Here is a 9,828-nt window from a genome sequence, read left to right on the forward strand (position 1 = left end):
TTATGTTTCTAAATAAGTAACAGTCATCTCATTTTATGTTATGACATGAAGCCACAACTGTGAACAGAAAAGGATAAGAATGAACAGAGAGAAATGGTAACATTGAGTTGGAAACAGCTTATTTGGAGAAGTCTTTTTATTGCATGGGCAACAAAAGAAAACAGAAAAGGAACTATACAAAATTAATTTTTAATGTCAGAAAACACTGAACAGAAAAGGCAACCCACTTGATGAAAATATATTTTTAAATTATATTTCATGAGATTAATATAGAGAATATATGACATATAAGAACATCCTGCAACTCAAAAGCAAGAAAACATTCAAAAATGGGCAGAAGATTAAATAGACAAACAAAACACACACATGGCTATTAGCATAAGAAAAGATTCTCAACACTATTATCATTAAATAAATGAAAATAACCACGGCAATGAAATACTACTTCACATCTACTGTAAGCTCCATTAAGACAAAGAAAACTAACTGTAGGGACAGCTGGAGAAACTGCACTTGCTGCGCTGCTGGTCTGAGTGTCAAAGGATGGAATCAAAGTGGAAGACAGTACTGAAGGGTGGCATCTGGTAATGGCTTTCCTACAGCCAAGTCCAGAGGCAGCCTAGGGTGTCACAATGCAGGAGGCAGGGAGCACACGTCTCCTTTAAAGCCAACCTGTATTGACTCAGTCTTGAGGGATTCCCCCCAGATGACCTCACCAAATCCTACTCACCCCTCAAAGCCTCCACCCCCTAACACCATCATCAGATTAAAATCTCCATCCTCTTAGTAACTAGAACCAAATACTCAAATCATAGCAACATACAATGGAGTAATGTGGAGCTTCAAAAAGAACATTTTGTCAAATGCTACAACACGGATGAGCCTTTTGGACAATGCAAGGTGGAATAAGCCAGGATCAGGACGATGAGTGCTGTGTGATTCATGGCATATAAAGTAGCCAGAGGAGACAAATTCACAGAGACAGAAAGTATAGCAGTGACTGTCAGAGTCTGTTGTGGAGCGGAATAGGGATTTAGTTTTTGATGCATACAAAGATCCACCTGAAGGAGATTAAAATGTGATGATGCTTGCACAGTAATGTGCATACACTTAATGCCACTTTAAAATGTCCAATGCTATGAAGTGTTTTGTCAGAATAGTGTTTTTTTTAAAAAAAATTAATTAACTTTAGCAGATTCAATGTGCTTTGAATATACTTTTTAAAAAAGATTTATTTATTTATTTGAAAGGCAGAATTGCAGAGAGACAGGAGAGAGAGAGAGAGAGAGAGAGAGAGAGAGAGAGAGAATCTTCCATCGGCTGGTTCACTCTCCAAGAAGCTGCAAAGGTCAGAGTTGCACCGTTCTGAAGCCAGGAGCCAGGAGCTTCTTCCAGGTCTCCCATGCAGGTGCAAGGGCCGGAGGACTTGGACCATTCTTCACTGCTTTCCCAGGCCATAGCAGAGAGCTGGATAGGAAGTGGAGCAGGTGGGACTTGAACCAGCACCCATGTGGGACATTGACACTGCAGACAGCAGCTTTACCCACTATGCCACAGTGCCAGCAATGCTTACTTTTAATCCCTATCCAGAGTCCTCATCTATATCATTACTATGATTGATACATACACCTACTTTTCATTGCTCGTTTTAAAGTGACTACAAGAAATAACGGAATACAACAACTGAAGGAGTCTGAAAGCATGATAGGTCATTTTTGGCTTAGAAACACGCTGTTTTGTAGTAGTGCCAACTATAGACAGGATCATATACATAAGTATGCAAAAAGTACAAGTTACTTTAGTTTGATTTAATTATTCACTTGCTTTTATTTGAAAGGCACAGAGAAAGAGAGACAGAGATAGAAATTCTACCCAAATACTTACAACAACTAGGGTTGGGCCAGGGGCCTGGAATTGAATCAGGCTCTCCCATGTGGGTGGCAGGGACCTAAGTACTTGAGTTATCACATCCAGCCCCCTAAAGTCTGCATTAACAGGAAGCTGTAATTGGAAGCAGAGTCAGGACCCAAACCCACAGAACCCAATATGGGATTTAGGTGAGTCAAGAGGCATTTCTAAAACTTTTTTAAAAAGTGATTTTCATTTTATTTCAAAGGCAGGAAAACAGAGAGAGAAGTCTTCCATCTTGTGGTTCAGTCCTCAGATGCCCCCAGTAGTCAGGTGCCTGCAATAGCGATGACTCAAGCAACCGAGCTTCTTCCACCCATGTGAGTGACCAGGACCCTAATCCTGGCTCTTGGCTTTCACCTTAGCCAAGCTCTGGCTGCTCTGGGTATCTTGGGCTTGAATCAGCAGATAAAAGCTCTGTCTCTTGTATCTCTTAGTCTACCTCTCTCTATGTGTCTCTCTACCTCTTAAATATATAAATTATTTTACATATGGTAAAATATTTAAGCAAGACAAGACTAGACAGTAGACCTTAGCTTTGACTACTTGTTATTGGTAAATATTTGAATAATTCAAATTATATTGATGTGTTAAAGGCCAAATGAAGAATGGAATAATTCTTCTGAATATATAACTTTGGAGAGGCTGCAGTACAATCTACACCTATAGACTGGCTGAGAGAAATGTATGAAGAGTTACTTAAGAATGTGCTGAGGGGCCAGCACTGTGGCAGAGTGGGTAAAGTAGTGGCCTCATTACCAGCATCCCATAGGGGCAATGGTTTGAGTCCCAGATGCTCCACTTCTGATCCAGTTCCCCGCTAATATGCCCAGGATAGCACCAGAAAATGACCCAAGTACTTGGGCCCCTGCATTCACATGGGAGACCCGGAAGAAGCTTCTGGCCCCTGGCTTTGGATCAGCCCAGCTGTGGCCATGACAGCCATTTGGGTGTGAACCAGCAGATGGAAGATGGCTTGCTCTCTCTAACTCTGCCTTTCAAATTAATTAATTAATTAATTAATTAATAAGAAAAGAATGCACAGAATGTTCTGTCCTCCTGGTTGAATTCATGAATCCAATACAACTTCTCCAAAGCTATTAACAACCACACTCTTTTAGGAATTAAAAAAAATCATTATCTTATTTGATTTTTTTAGCAAGAGGTAACTTTCCACTACAGAGTGCTGAGTATTTATTTCCAGGTTAGTACTAAAACACTGTCCATTACATCATCTACAGGATCAAAAGATTATTTCAGACTTTATGTCCCACAAGAGCTTAGCAAATTACCCCTCTGAGTTTCAATTTGAATTATATGATGAGTATGTATTTTTTTAAAAAAGATTTATTTTGTTTATTTGAAAGGAAATGTTACAGAAAAAGGGGTAGAGATAGAGAAGGATGTCTGCCATCTGCTGGTTCACTCCTCAAATGAATGCAATGACCAGGGTTGGGCCAGGTCAAAGTCAAGAACCAGGAGCTTCATCTGGGTCTCCCACATGGATGCAGCGGCCCACAGACTTTTGCCGTCCTCTGCTGCTCTCCCAGGCACATTAGCAGAGAGCTGGATTGGAACTGGAGCTGCCGAGACTCGAACCAGCACCCATATGGATGTCAGCACTGCAGGGGCGGCTTAACCTGTTATGCCACAACACCAGCCCCACAACCACGTCTTTTTGTGATGGCATCAGAAAAATCGGAAAGCAATTCGCACATAGCTTAGATGGCTCTAGTGTCTTTTAGATTTTTAAAGATTTTATTTATTTATTTGAGAGGTAGAGTTATGGACAGAGAAACAGAAAGAAAAGTCTTCCATTCACTGGTTCACTCTCCAGATGTCTGCAGCTGAGCCGACCCAAAGCCAGGAGCCAAGAGCTTCCTTCAGGTCTCCGATGTGGATGCAGGGTCCCAAGCATTAGGGCCATCTTGTACTGCTCTCTCAGGCCATAGCTGAGAGCCGGATTGGAAGAGGAGCAGCTGGGACTCAAACCAGTGCTGTTAGGGGATTTAGGTGCCGCAGGCAAGGCTTAGCCCACTGCTCCGTATTGCCGGCCTCTCTACTGTGTTATAAATATGAGAACTTTAATTTGTTTTTATACCATTTCTGATGTTGAATTTTATGTACTTGTTCATTTTAATTATCAAACTGTCCTAAAGCTGCAAAAATGCAACATAACACAGAAGAATAAAGAAAAACTAACTTAATTGGTACAACGCTTTGACATAGTGGGTAAAGCCACCTTGTCTAATGTTGGCATCCCATGTGAGCACTGGTTCGAGTCCCAGCTGCTCCACTTCCGATCCAGCTCTCTGCTATGGCCTGGATAGAAGATGGCCCAAGTCCTTGGGCCCCTGAACTTGTGTGAGAGACCGAGAAGAAGCTCCTGGCTCCTGACAACGGATCAGCACAGCTCTGGCCATTGTGGCCAATTGGAGAGTGAACCAGCAAGTGGAAGAACTCTCTCTCTCTCGGCCTCTCTCTCTCTCTCTCTGCTTCGCCTCTCTCTGTGTAACTCTAACTGTCAAATAAATAAATCTTTTTTTAAAAAACAAAAACTAACTTACTGGAGGTGTATTCATTTTCTTTGGTCTTGGTACCAAGTAGAGGTGTCTAGAATTATACCTGCAAAGCAAGGTGAATGGAGGGAGTTGTGGGAGAACTGTTCTGGCTGGCCCCTAGATTCTGCTCTGCAAAACACAAGCCATTGTAGAAAGGAATACAAGATAACAGACACCTTAACTGGAGAAAAAAAACCATTCAGCTTTCCTGTGCCTGAGTAGTGCTTCATATATGAGGAGAGTCAGGAAAGATCTTGAAAGAGCCCCCAACGATTATACCAATTGGCAGTGATTAAGCATGAGTTACCATTAGGATAATGGAAACATCCAGTTGTTGCTTATTTTATAAAAAATAATATGGGGGCCAGTGCTGAGGCATAGCAGGTTAAGCTGCCATGGACATTACCATCCCATATGGGGCACTGGTTCGAGTCCCCAGCTGCTCCACTTCTCATCCAGCTCCCTGCTAATGTGTCTAGGAAAGCAGTGGAGGATGGCCTAAGTGCTTGGGCCCCTGCACCCACATTAGAGAAAGACCAGGATGAAGCTCCTGGCTCCTGGCTTTGGCCTGGCCCAGCCCTGGTCATTGTGACCATTTGGAGAGTGAACCAGGAGATAGAAGATCTCTCTCCTCTCTCTGTCTCTCCCTCTCTCTCTGTAACTCTGACTTTCAAATAAATAAGTAAATCTTTAAAAATGCTATCATTAAAAATAAATTACATATAATTTTAAGGATATTTTCCCAATACCTTGCAGTATACCATGGAAATAAATACTGTACTATCATTAAGATCTACACCAAAGAAAATACTTGGGTCTTATTATTTCCCATAGATACAGAGGTGCCACACAGGACTCCATATCAGCATTCCCACTGGAACATCGCTTGGTGGTATACACCTATGAATCATAGAACATACCTATCTTGCAACCTGAACTTTTCTGCCCACAGTTGGATAGGACAAATCGATAAAATGCACACTCATGGTAGCACATCTTTGCAGCAATTGTTTCCAATGACACTCCTCCCTGTCTCCAAGCCTTCACATAATCCTTCCATATTGTACTCCTTGACTTTACCACCACACTTCCTTTACATCAGTACAGATGGTAACAATGTACTTTGAAAAGTATTCACCTACTGGCTCATTTTATTGGACAGCCATCTTGTAAGGAAGCCCTAGACTTGCCTGTTAGAGACATAGGACCTAGGCAAGAGCCAGAGCAATTCAGCAGACACAGGGGATGTATGTTGAGGTGCAGCAGGTTAAGCTGCTGCTTGGGGCATACCACATCCCATGTGAGGGTGTCTGTGTTGTGTCCAGAAGATTCCACGTGTAATGAAACTTCCTGCTAATGTGTTTTTGGAGGCAGTATGCGATAAATAAGTGCTTTGGTTTCTGCTATCAGAGTGGAAGACCCAGATGGAGTTCCTGTCTCATGGATTTAACTTGACCTAGCACTGGCCGTTATGGGGAGTGAACTAGCATATAGAACCTCTCTCTCTCTCTCTCTCTCTCTCTCTCTCTTACATGCATGCTCTGCTTTTCAAATAATTTTAACAAGAATTGCAAATAAAATGGCTGTATTTTAAGCCTACACATTTGTTGATTTGTTATGTATTGAAAGTTGATACACCTTGGTACTGAGTGAACTGCCACATACTCTAGAGAAATTCACAGTCTTACACAAAGATTTTCATCAGAGTGACTCCCCCCAGCCACGTCAGCAAGGCTGCTGTCCCCCGTGGTCATGAGGCTGTGTTTTAATGTTTTTAGGGAAATTCAGGCACTGTAGTATGTTTTATTTATATTTAGCAAAGTAGCAGGAAAATGTGTTGTATTTACATTATTTTTGTGTTTTTTATTATTTTTATTTATTGGAAAATTGAGAGAGAGAGAGAGAGAGATAGAGAGAGAGAGAGAGAGAGAGAGAGAGATCTTCTGCCCATTGGTTCACTCCCCAGGTGGCCACAACAGCAGGGGCTGGACCAGGCCGAAGCCAGGAGCTTCATCTGGGTCTCTTACATGGGTGCAGGAGCCCAAGGACATGGGCCATCTTTATTAGGGAGCTGGATTGCAACGTCCTCTCCTGCAGCATAATGAACCACTATGGGGACTTGGGCGAGTATTGCTCTGGGGAAGGCAGGGCTGTGACAGGGAGGAAGCAGCTGAGGCCAGTGTCTCGGTAGTGAGGGAGATCCCACCATCAACCTCACTACCACCTACTCCTGGTTCTCACCTGTGCTCCAACGCGACTCTGCACAGCCTTGAAGTGCTGCAAGGGAACCGCGGGACCACACAAGGCGGGACGAGGAAACAGCAGCCTCCCAGCCTCCCGTGGCCTTCTCAGGTCCGCGGAGAGCCTATAGAGGTCCGGCTGTGGTGGCCCGGAGCAGGCTGCGTGGACTCTGGTCGCTGCCAAGGGCTGCATCCAGGGCATCGCCAAAGTCCGCGGCGCCAAGCGCGTCTCGGGCCTCTTCTTGGATCTCATCACCATCTGTCCTCATGCGGCGAGCTCGGGGTCTCCCCGAGGAGCCCTAGGGGCCACAGCCATGTCACGGCCAGGGACCTGGTGCAGGCGCTCAGTGACCAGGGCGGCGCCCTCTCTGGCTGGGGCGCCTGATCCTCCCCTCCCCGCGCCAGGGGCCCTCCTTGGCCAAAGGCCCTCTCCAGGGACACCCAGGTCTGTGTCTAGAAGATCTGGCTCTCGGGGATGGTTAGCTGCTTCTCCAGTAGAAGACGGCCGCAGATGGCGGAGCAGGCGTGCAGAGCTGTTGTTGCGGTCACAATCCTCTTGGAGACCTCTGCGGCCTTTTCTCCTTTCCATCAAATCAAAGCCTTGGCGAAGTCGGGTGATTTCAGGTGGGAGCAAAGCGATGCACCCAGAAACCGCTTAGAATTCCATTTATTTTAAATGTCCAGTAGACAATTGTGCCCACAGAACATTCTGAGAATTCTTTATGAATCTGTGGCCGGCTTGGTGCTTCTAAAGGACTGCCCTAGTGAAGGCTGTTCACTGGACTGGCAATATCAGTGAATGTGTCCAAAAAAGAACTGATAGTAAATTTGTCCAGTATTACAGGTAGTTGTCAAAGAGCAGAGAAACTCGGGGTGACTCACTCTATGGTTAACTTGGTAGAGAACGCTGAGAAAAGAAGAAACATTGAAATTTTCCACAATGCTGTGGGAGTTATGCTGTTAGGAGGGCATCTTTCTAAGTGTCCATACAGTCCCTAAGTGCTGCTTTTGAGTCACAGGAATTTAACATTTGCAAGGCTTTGTTAAACATCCTTCTTGTTGACTGTTCTGTAGGATAAGGTATAGTTTTTGTATTGTTTCATTTCTCATACTTCAGAGTTTATCTTTTCAAGGCTAAATGTTAGATAAAATACATATTTATTTTAGTTTGTTTCTACTTCTCAGCATGTTTGGCATCTTATGGATTACTGTATTTAGTTGTACACAATCCTCATTTTCATGACAGAGTGTGCATGTTTGTACAGGTGTTTGTGTGTGTGTCCATGTGTGAACAAATTCTCACAGAAATAGCACTGAAGATAATACTGTGAGGAATCCTAACACCGAGTCCTTAGAGACGGTTGCCTATGAGGCAGCCACAGGACTCAAGCTGTGGCACAGCAAGTTAATCCATCAGCTGTGATGCTGGCATCCCACATGGGTGCCAATTCATACCCCAGCTGCTCCTTGTCCGATCGAGCTCTCTGCTAATGGACCTGGGAAAGCAGGTGAAGATGGCTCAAATGCTTGAGCCCCTACCACCCACATGAGAGACCTCAAAGAAGCTCCTATCTCCTAAGACTCCAGCTTGGCCCAGCCCTGGTTAGTGCAGCCATGTGGTGAGTGAACTCTTGGAGACAGATCTCTCTCTGTAAGTCTTTCAAATAAATAAATATTTTAAAATATGATATATGTGAGTGCCTGATTCAACCTGACGATGTTTCTATAAGCCTATACAAGGACAGAGGAAAGAACACGTGAGGATTCAGCAAGATGGAGACTGTGTGGCAGCCCGTGAGAGATGCCTCAGGAGAAATCAAACCTGTTATCATCTTGCTCTTAAAGTTTTAATCTGTGAGAGCTATGAGAAAAACTTGCTGTGATTCAAGCCATGTATTCTGCAGTATTTTGTTATGGCAACCGTAACAAAGGATGCCCTCTTATATCTGCCTACAATTCCTGCAGTCAACTGAAGTCACCTACTATCATAAAAAATATAGAAATTAAAAGCTATGACCTGAGGCAGCAAAACACTTGAAAAAGAAAGATATCAAGTCGTCTATGGTCATACCATCCTGAATGTGCCAGATCTCGTCTGACCTCGGAAGAAAGATACCAAAGAAACCATGTAAGCACCCTCCTAAGGACCTAGAAAAACAAGAAGGAGCCAAGGACAGTATAAGGAAATAATAGAGGTCAGAGCAGAAATAGATAAAGAGTCTTCAGCAGACATACTCTGTTAGCTCACTTGGTTATTATTATTCTTATTATTGTGCCTTAGGGTAGGCACTGTGAGAACATTTTTAAGTTGTTGTATAATCCTCTCAATAGTCTTGGCAAGCCATCACTATGAATATATATATATCTATTTATATATATAAAAGGAGGCTCAGCAAGGTTAAATCAGTGCCTTAAAGTCACAGAGCTGGTATTCGCTAGAGCTGATATCCAAGCCCAGAAGTATCTGAATCTCAGAGTAAGGATTTTAAAGAACTCGTACTGCAGCCAGCCTCTAAAAACATAGCTTTCCATTGGCCTTGAAAGAAAGATGGTCCTCAGGGCTAACAAAATCACTACAGTAGCCTGCTGCTTTTTGTCTGCCTTCTTGGGGAAGGATAATAGGTTTTTGGTTACCAGTGCACTCTGTGACATTTGTAGAGCAGTGAGATTTAGGAACTTTGAGGGGATATCAGAGGGTTAAGGGTCTGAATTACAGAAAACAGATTTCTCTTGTAAATTATTTCTTTGTTCCCATTGTTTGTTTACATAAACCACCCTACTAGCTCAACTCTAGCCCCTTGGCTGCCTTTTTGTTTTTTTGCTTTGCTTTATCATGGATTCATTCCAGCTATGCATTAGTTAAGAATACTACCATTAGTGAAGGAACAAAGTCTATGAGTCCCTGAATGCTTAAGTCAAAGAAAACAGCTCTGTTTCCCTTTTAGTAAAGCTTCAAAAGAGGAAAAGCTTCAATGGAAAGCTAATATAACAAAGGCTTTGACTCTCACTTGAAATTCTGGGAATTACCACTTCCCTTGATGTAGGAATTTTCATGGGGGGTATCAAAGGTCATGACTCCCAAATTTTATCAGTTTTCTCTTTGATTGATTTTTCCCCAG

The sequence above is a fragment of the Lepus europaeus genome, chromosome 20, assembly GCF_033115175.1.
Source record: "Lepus europaeus isolate LE1 chromosome 20, mLepTim1.pri, whole genome shotgun sequence".
Lineage (NCBI taxonomy): Eukaryota > Metazoa > Chordata > Mammalia > Lagomorpha > Leporidae > Lepus > Lepus europaeus.